We start from the raw sequence: 9,754 nt of genomic DNA, 5'->3' as shown, positions 1-9,754 counted from the left end.
ACGACGTTGCATCCTTGGGGCTTGAGAGAGCGGGAGTCTAATCTGTCCTAAGGGCCTTTTCAGCAGCCCTTTCCTCTCCAAATGCTGAGGTGAATTCTCCAACATATCCACACATTGGGGAGACCACCTTCTCGGCCCCACCCTCCTCAAACATCGGGGCAGCTCCCGGATTCCCTTCCATCTCCAGGGCACATGATCAATCCCTTCAGAACAGTGGCATGGCAGCCAGGCTCTCCCCAATTCCCCGGGAATGTGCTCCACCCTCTTTGAGGCTTGGGGTGGCAAGACATTTCCTGAGCATCGAGGCAGAAGGCCTGCCCTCGACCTCCAGAGCAAACTCACCCTTTCCATGCATGTGGGATGCTCTGCTCTCCCAGCCTGAGACCTCTTGACTCCAGACCTCAAACCTCCATGGCTCTGTCTTTGAAGAAATTTTTCCTTCAATTTGTTCCTTGTCTGTCTTCTCCAGTCTAGACCAGCAACAGCTCTATCTATAAAGATCTTGCAAAAATTCTGTTGGCTTCGCATGAAGCACACAGGGGTCAAAGCTGTCAGACAATAGGACTTGCCACAAATCCTTTCTGCTTAACTCCTTTTCCGATTTTGGCTTGTACTGAAATGGCGGCTGGGTTCCATGTTTAGTTAAATCCTCATGTTGGCTGTACCTTCTGGCGATCCACCACCTGGAAGCCTGGAATTTTCCAAACCATCAGTTTCTTGTTTCTTTGAATCCAAGAGTTCAGTTCTAAGTTCTCTCTCTCTGCTCGCATTTTACTATAAGCTGCAAGGAGAAGCCAGGGTACATCCTCCACTCGTAGTCTGGAGATCGCCTCAGCTAAGTATTCCAGGTTGTTGCTTTCAAATTCTTCCTTCCATCTAACACCAGGACTCAATTTTGCCAAATTCTCTGCCACTTTATAACAAGGATCACCTCTCTTCCAGTTCACAACAACACAGTCATCATTTCTGTTCAAGCCTCATCAGAAGTATCTTTAGAGTCCATATTTCCACAGAGTCTCTTCAAAGCAGTTTAGGCCTTTTCTATCAAGCTCCTCACAGTTCTTCCAGAAACTCCCCATTATCCATTTAAAAAGACATTCCAACATGTTTGGTATTTGCAAACTCAGCAGAACAACCACCCCACTTCTCTGGTACCAAAATCTGTTCTAGTTTGCTAATGCTGCCAGAATGCAAAACACCAGAAATAGATTGGCTCTCATAAAGGGGGTTTATTTTTGGTTACAAAGTTACAGTCTTAAGGCCACAAAGTGTCCAAGGTAAGTCATCAACCTTCACTAGAGGATGGCCAATGATGTCTGGAAAACCTCTGTTAGCTGGGAAGGCACGTGGCTGGTGTCTGCTCCAAAGTTCTGGTTTCAAAATGGCTTTCTCCCAGGACGTTCCTCTCTAGGCTGCAGTTCCTCAAAAATGTCACTCTTAGTTGCACTTGGGATATTTGTCCTCTCTCAACTTCTCCGGAGCAAGAGTCTACTTCCAACGGCTGTCTTCAAACTGTCTCTCATCTGCAGCTCCTGTGCTTTCTTCCTAGTGTCCCTTTTGGCTGTAACAGCTTGCTTCCTCTGTCTGAGCTTATTTAGTGCTCCAATAATTTAATTCAGATCCACCCAATGGGAGGGCCAACACCTCCTTGGAAATTATCCAATCAGAGTCATCACCCACAGTTGGGTGGGGCGCATCTCCATGGAAACACTCAAAGAATTACAATCTAATTAACACTGATAGGTCTGCCCACACAAGATTACATCAAAGATAATGGTATTTGGGGGTCATAATACATTCAAACTGGCACACTTATCAAACCACACTTGGAATAATATGTCCAGTTTAGGGGCTATACTTTACAAGGACATTATCACACTTTATCCAGTGCAAAACAACCAAGAAGGATGCTGAAGGAAGTCTAAGTCATATCATATGAGAATCTACTGAAGGAACTGGGGAATATCTAACTTGGAGAAGAGAAGTTGGAGTAGATTAGTTCAGAGGGATACTCGGCCAAAGGTGGAAGTAATATGAGGCAGGAGAGGGCTTAGTTGGAAAAAAAAAAAATCAAGAATTGGAGGAGACCAATAAAAGAGCTTTATGAGGTGTGGATTTCTGAAACCTAAAGTTAGTCAAGCAGCAGTTGGGCATTGTTCAGGAAGAAGCTTAGTTATTAAAAATAGAACTTGACAAGATAACCTCTGGGGTTCCTATAGAATCACATAAATAGGAAAGGTGTATTTTGTTATGTGAAAATTTAGGATAAGATTTTAGCAATGAAATGTATATTTCCCAGGATAATTTTTATTATACTTGCGTGCTCTAGAAAAATAATCCCACGATCATGTCCACATCTTGCTCTCACAGCAGACATTGCTGAATAATCAATCCCAGCACCCGTTCTGGTGGGATTGAAACCACACCTTAGAAACAGTGTTCTGGCCAGCCATTACCATCAGCCAAGTTGTCATAACAGCATGGAATGTGTTTGCTATACCTGAAAAACAAGTCAAAGGAAGGGAGTGCCTAACTGGATAAGAGATCCTTCTTCTCTGAAGATATCTTGTCCTAGGAAAAGTCCACTTAAAATGAAAGAGGATAAGAGCTTCTGGGGAAGATGAGGGAGTAGGGAGTGTCAGGACTCATCCCTCCTCCAAAACAGTTAGTAGACCGGTGGGAAATGTCTGAAACAGTGGTCCTAGGGCTCTGGCATTCTGGGCAGTGCTGTAACAGCATCCCAGGAAGAGCAGAAGGAAGAGGCTGAGAAGCTGCAGTAAAGGACAGTGAGGAGTTTGCTCTGTGGTGGCTGCTGGCACCCATCCCCACCCTCGAGGCAGGCTGCCTCAAGGTCCAGTCCCTGGCTGACTGCTGCAGGTGGAGAGAGACATGGAAATCCCCAAGAACAGGGGGTGGCAAAGCTGAGCACTGATCATGACTTTTGATCAGTGAATTCAGGCCACAGGGTCCCAGCTCTACTCCTTCAGCCTGGACCACCCAGTCTGCTGTTTTAGCCTGTACTGGACAGGGATGGCCACAGATATTGCTACAGCCCTGCTCCTGATAAGGGGGAAGGTGGTGGAGGTATAGAAATGCAGGGCCCCCTTAGAGCTGTGGGGAACAGTTTGTTGAAGGGCACCATCTGCTGGGAAGGCCAGGAAAGCACAGCTTAGGGAAGTCATCATAAAGGCTTTTGGCATCTTTACTGACCCTCTCTCCAGGGCTCTTTGAAACTTGTCTGATACCCATTTGTGGGTCCCTGGCCTTGTTTTGGCTGAGAAATGCTGCCTTGGGAAAGTCCTCTCTGGGGTGACCCCCATCCCAGAATTTGCCCTCCAGCAAAAGCAGCCAATGGCAACAAAAGGATTGTAAAAAAACTACAGAGGCAAAAAGCCCCACACAAAACAGATCAAGATTCCCAGATCAGGACCAGAGGAATGGAAGCTTTCCCTGGGAGTGAAGCAATTGCACAGATAGTGCAGTTTTGAAAATTGTGCCACAATCCACGGCAAGAATCAGACAAAGAAGAGCTGAAAAAAAAAATCTGATCAATTAATCACAGGCAATTCTAAAGGTCTAGAAAAAGTTGAACCTAGTGTCAAAAAAGAGCCTTAATTCAAAGCCAATCAACAGTAAAACCCTAGGCAAGAGAAACCCTTCAAGTAAACTCATCAAGATAATCAGAAGCCTAGATATCAGCAAAAAATCACAAGCCATATTAAGAAACAGGAAGATACAGCCAGTCAAAGGAACAAATTATACCTTCCAAGGAGACACAGAATTTGGAACATCTTATCAAAGATGTTCAAACAAATATCCTAAATCAATTTAAGGAGATGAAGGAAAATGTAACTAAAGACATAAATGATATTAAGAAGACACTGGGTGAACATAAAGAAGAATTTGAAAGTATAAAAATAAACAACAGAAATGATGAGAATGGAAGCCACAATAGAAGAGATTAAAAGTACATGAGAGGCATACAACAGCAGATGTGAACAGGCGGAAGAAAGAATCAGTGAACTAGAAGAAAGAACAATCACAATCTTACAGGTAGAACAATGAATAGAAAAAAGAATGGAAAAAATTGAGCAGGGTCTCACAGATTTGAATGACAATACAATGTGCACAAACATACATGTCATGGGCATACCAGAAAGAGAAGAGAAGGAAAAAGGGGTAGAAAGAAAATTTGAAGAAATGATAAGCCCCAAATTTCTCAACTCTTATGAAAGACATAAATATACATGTCCAAGAAGTACACTGTACTCCATACAGAATAAATCCTAATAGACCTATTCTGAGACACATTCTAATCAGAATGTCAAATGCCAAAGTTAAAGAGAGAATCCTGAAAGCAGCAAAAGAAAAGTGATTCATCACAGCAGACTAGATGCTGATTTCTCATCAGAAACCATGGAAGTGAGAAGGCAGTGGTATGATATATTTAAGGTGCTAAAAGAGAAAAAACCCCTGGTCAAAAATTCTTTATCTGTCAAAACCATCCTTCAAAAATGTGTTTAAAAATTCACAGATAACCAGAAACTGAGAGAGTTAAGTAACAAAAGACCTGTCCTAAAAGAAATACTGAAGGGAGTTCTGCAGACTGAAAGGAAAAGATAGGAGAGAGAGAGGCTTGGAGTAGAGTGTAGAAATGAAAATTATCAGTAAGAGTAACTAAAAGGTAGAAAAAGAAACAAAAGTAAGATGTGACGTATAAAAATCAAAGGATAAAATTGTTGAAGTACTACTTTACAGCAATAATACTGAACATTAATGAATTAAACTCCCCAATCCAAAGATAAGAATTGGCAGAATGGATTAAAAAGTATGATTCAACTCTATGCTGTCTACAAGCGACCCACCTTAGACACAAAGACAAAAATAGGGTGAAAGTGAAAGATTGGAAAAAGATATTCCATGCAAGCAGTAACCAAAAAAGAGCTGGGATAACTATAGTAATATCAGACAGAATAGGCTCTAAAGGGAAAACTGTCATAAGAGACAAAGAAGGACATTATATAGTAATAAAAGGGGCAATCCACCAAGAAGAAATAACAATCATAAATATGTATGCACCTAACCTTGGTGCCCCAAAATACATGAGGCAAACATTGGCAAAACTGAGGAAAGAAATAGACACCTCTACAATAATTGTTTGAAATTTCAATACGCAACTCTCATCAATGGATAGAACATCTGGACAGAAGATCAGTAAGGAAACAGAGAACTTGAATAATATGAGAAATGAGCTAGACCATCAGACATATAAGAACATTGCACCCCCAAACAGCAGGATATACATTATTCCCAGTGCACATGGATCATTCTCCAGGAAAGACTACATGTTGGGTCACAAAACAAGCCTCAATACATTAAAAAATATTGAAATTATACAAAGCACTTCTCTGACCATAATGGATGAAGCTGGAAATTAATAACAGGTGGATAACTGAAAAATTGCAAATATATGGAAGTTAAATAACACACTGTTAAACAATCAGTGGGTCAAAGAAGAAATTGCAAGAGAAATCAGTAAATATTTTGAGACAGATGAAAATGAGAACACAGCACATCAAAGTTTATGGGATGCTGTGAAGGCAGTGCTAAGAGAGAAATTTATAGCCCAAAATGCCTACATTAAAAAAGAAGAAAGAGCTAAAATCAAAGACCTAACTGCATACCTGGAGGAATTAGTAAAATAGCCAACTAATCCCAAAGTAAGGAGACGGAAGGAAATACCAAATAGTAGAGTATAAATAAATGAAATTGGAAATAAAAATAACAATAGAATTAACAAAACCAAAAGTTGGTTCTTTGAGAAGATCAATAAAATGGCAAACCTTTAGCTAGACTAACAAAGAACAAACAGAGAAGATACAAGTAAATAAAATCAGAAATGAGAAGGGGCACAATACCACTGACCCCACAGCAGTAAAAAGGATCATAAGAGGATACTGTGAACAACTGTGTGCCAACAAAATAGACAACTTACATGAAATGGACATATTCCTAGAAACACATGGACTCTAGAAGAAATAGATCTCAATTACAGGTAAAGATATTGAATAGGTCATCAAAAAACCTCCCAACAAAGAAAAGCCCAGGACCAGATGGCTTCACAGGTGAATTCTACCAATCATTCCAAGAAGAATTAATACCAATCCTGTTTATACTCTTTCAGAAAATTGAGGAGGAAGTAACACTACCTAATTCAGTCTATGAAGCTAACAACACCCTAACACTAAATCCAGATAAAGATATTACAAGAAAATAAAATTACAGACCAATTTCTCTAATGAATATAGATGCAGAAATCCTTGATAAAATACTTGCAGATCAAATCCAGAAGCTTATTAAAAGAATTGTATACCATAAGCAAGTGGACTTTATCCCAGAAAAATCAATTAATGTAATACAACATGTTAAGAAATTGAAGGGGAAAGAACTACATGAATATCTTGATTGATGCAGAAAAGGCATTTGGCAAAATCCAGCAACCTTTCTTGATAAAAACACTTCTAAAGATAGGAATAGAAGGAAACTTTCTTATGATAAAGGACATTATGCAAAACCCACAGCTAACATCATACTCAATGGGAAAAAGACTGAAAGCTTTCCCCCTAAGATTGGGAACAAGACAAGGATGCCCACTGTCACCACTGCTATTCAGCATTGTGCTACAAGTTGCAAGAGCAATAAGGCAAGACAAAGAAATAAAAGGCATCCAAATTGGGAAGGAAGAAGTAAAACTTTTCCTGTTCACAGATGGCATGGTCCTATATATAGAAAGTTCCCCCCCAAAAAAAACTCCATTCAGACTATTAGAGTGAATAAACAAGTTCAGCAGAGTGGTAGGATACAAAATCAACACTCCAAAATCAGGAGTGTTCCTGTACACTAGTAATGAGCAATTTGAGGAAGAAATCAAGAAAAAAAGTTCCATTCGCAATAGCAACTAAAAGAATCAAGTATCTAAGAATAAATTTAACCAAGGATGCAAAGGACTAATACACAGAAAAATACAAAACATAAAAGATATCAAGGAAGACCTAAATAAATGGAAGGATATTCCATGTTCATGGATTGGAAGACTAAATATAGTTAAGATGTCAATTATCCCCAAATTGATTTACAGATTCAGAGCAATCCCAGTCAAAATTCCAAGAGCCTACTTTTCAAAAATAGGAAAACAAATTATCAAATTTATTTAGGAGGATAAGGGGCTCCAAATAGCCAAACACATCTTGAAAAATAAGCACAAACTTGAAGGACTCACACTTCCTGACTTTAAAGCATATTACATATCTACAGTGGTCAAAACCACTGGCATAAAGATGGATATATTGACCAATAGAATCAAATTGAGAGTTCAGAAATAGACCCTCCCATCTGTGGTCAATTGATATTTGACAAGGCTGCCAAGTCCATTCAACTGGGACAGAATAGTCTCTTCAACAAACGGCCCTTGGAGAACTGGATGTCCATATGCAAATGAATTATAGAGGATACCTATCTCACACTTTGTACAAAAATTGACTCAAAATGGATCAAAGACCTAAATATAAGAGCCAGGACCATAAAACTCTTATAAGAAAATGTAGGAAACATTTTCCATATCTTGTGTTAGGTAATGTTTTTTTTTAGTTTACACCCAAAGCACAAGCTATGAAAGAAACAATAGGTAAATGGGAACTCCTCAAAATTAAAAACTTTTGTGCCTCAAAGGACTTTGTTAAGAAAGTGAAAAGGCAACCCACTCAATGGGAGAAAATATATCCAATAAAGGTTTAATATCTGGAATATATAAAGAAATCTTGCAACTCAACAATAAAAAGACAAATAACCCACTTTTAAAAATGGGCAAAAGACTTGAGTAGACATCTTTCCAAAGAGGAAATATAAATGGCTAAAAAGTACATGAAAAGATGCTCAGTATCACTAGCTATTAGGGCAATGCAAATCAAAGCCACAATGAGATATCATTGCACACCTATTAGAATGGCAGCTATTAAAAAAACAGAAAACTACAAGTTTTGGAGAGGATGTGGAGAAAAAGGAACACTCATTCATTGCTGGTGGGAATGGAAAATGGTGCAGCCACTGTGGAAGGCAGTTAGGCGGTTCCTCAGGAAGTTAAGTATAAGTTGCATATGATCTGGCAATCCTGCTCTAGGTATATACACAGAGTACCGGTAAGCAGTTCTTGACTTGAACAGACATTTTCACGTTGATGTTCATAACAGCATTATTCACAATTGCCAAAAGATGAAAGCAACAACAGATGAATGGATAAATAAAATATGGTATATACATATATGCTGAAATATTATTCACTTGTAAGAAGGAATGAAGTCCTGATACATGTGACAATATGGATGAACTTTGAGGACATTCTGTTGTGTCAAATAACCCTGACACAAAATACAAATACTGTTTGATCTCACTGATATGAACTAATTATGATAAATGAACTTGTAGAATTAGAATCTAGAATATAGGCTGTCGGGATAGAATGACGGTAGAGAGTGGGAAGCTGATGCTTTAATTTGTGCAGAATTTCTATTTAGGTTGATTGTAAATGTTTAGAAATGGATAGTGGTGATGGTAACCCATTATTGTGAGTGTAATAAACCACACTGAATTTTGTTTGTAAATGTGGTTGAAAGGGGAAGTTTTAGGTCGGGTATGTTATTAGAAGGAAAGTTAAAAGAGAAAACATTGAACTGTAACACAGAGAACCTTTTGTGGGTGATGTACTGTGGTTAATAGTACAAATATAAGAATGCTCTTTCATGAATTATAGCAAATGTAGGACACTGTTACAAGATGTTAATGATAGGGTATCAATATGGGAAAAATATACCTATTGTAAACTATGGACATAATTAATAGTAATATTTTAATATTCTTTCATCAGTTGTAACAAAAGTACCACACTAATGCAAAGTGTCAACAATAGGGGGTTATATGGGCATCTTGTATTTTTTACGTGACTTCTCTGTAAACCTACAACTTGTCTAATTAAAACAAATAATAAAAATGAAATAGGAAATAACATTTTATAGTAAATAGAACATAAGGGGCAAATGGAGCTTTATCTTGGAAAGTAAAACTAAATTGTCATTCATTCATTTAATTCTGCAAATATTTCTTGGGCAGCTTCTATTGTCAGATACTGTTTTTGACCGTCAGTCCTCAGAGAACTCACATTCTTGTCAGGGAAGCAATTATTAAACAAATAGACAAATAAATAATAGATGCTTGGTACTGACAGGTCCTGTGAAGAAAATTAAAGCAGAATAAAGTGATAGGAGCTGATAATTTGGGAAGGGGAGGGCTCCCTGAGTAAGTGCATTGAGCAGAGTGAGCCAAGCAGATATCTGGGGGTGGGGTTCCAAGCAAAGGGTACAGCAAATGCAAAAGGCCTAGAGCAGCAGCAGGTTTGCCTGTTGTAATAACAGCAAGGAGGCCGGTGTGGCCGAGATAAATTCAGAGGAATCTCCAAGGTTAGGGCAGGTAGGACCCAGTAGGCCAAGGTAAGCAGTAAATAAATTATCAAATATATTGCATGTATATTCTGGCTGTCTTAGTTTTCCAGTGCTGCTGTGAAAAAGTACCATGGACTAATTGGCTTCAACAACAGGAATTTATTGTCTCATAGTTCTGGATACTGGAAGTTTGAAATCAAGGCATCAGCAGAGCCAGGCTTTCTCCAAAGCCTGTAGCGTACTGGTGGTGGCATGCTGGGTCT

The sequence above is a fragment of the Choloepus didactylus genome, chromosome 15 (assembly GCF_015220235.1).
Source record: "Choloepus didactylus isolate mChoDid1 chromosome 15, mChoDid1.pri, whole genome shotgun sequence".
Classification (NCBI taxonomy): domain Eukaryota; kingdom Metazoa; phylum Chordata; class Mammalia; order Pilosa; family Megalonychidae; genus Choloepus; species Choloepus didactylus.
The sequence above is the reverse complement of the archived record's forward strand: the minus strand, read 5'-3'. Positions refer to the sequence as shown.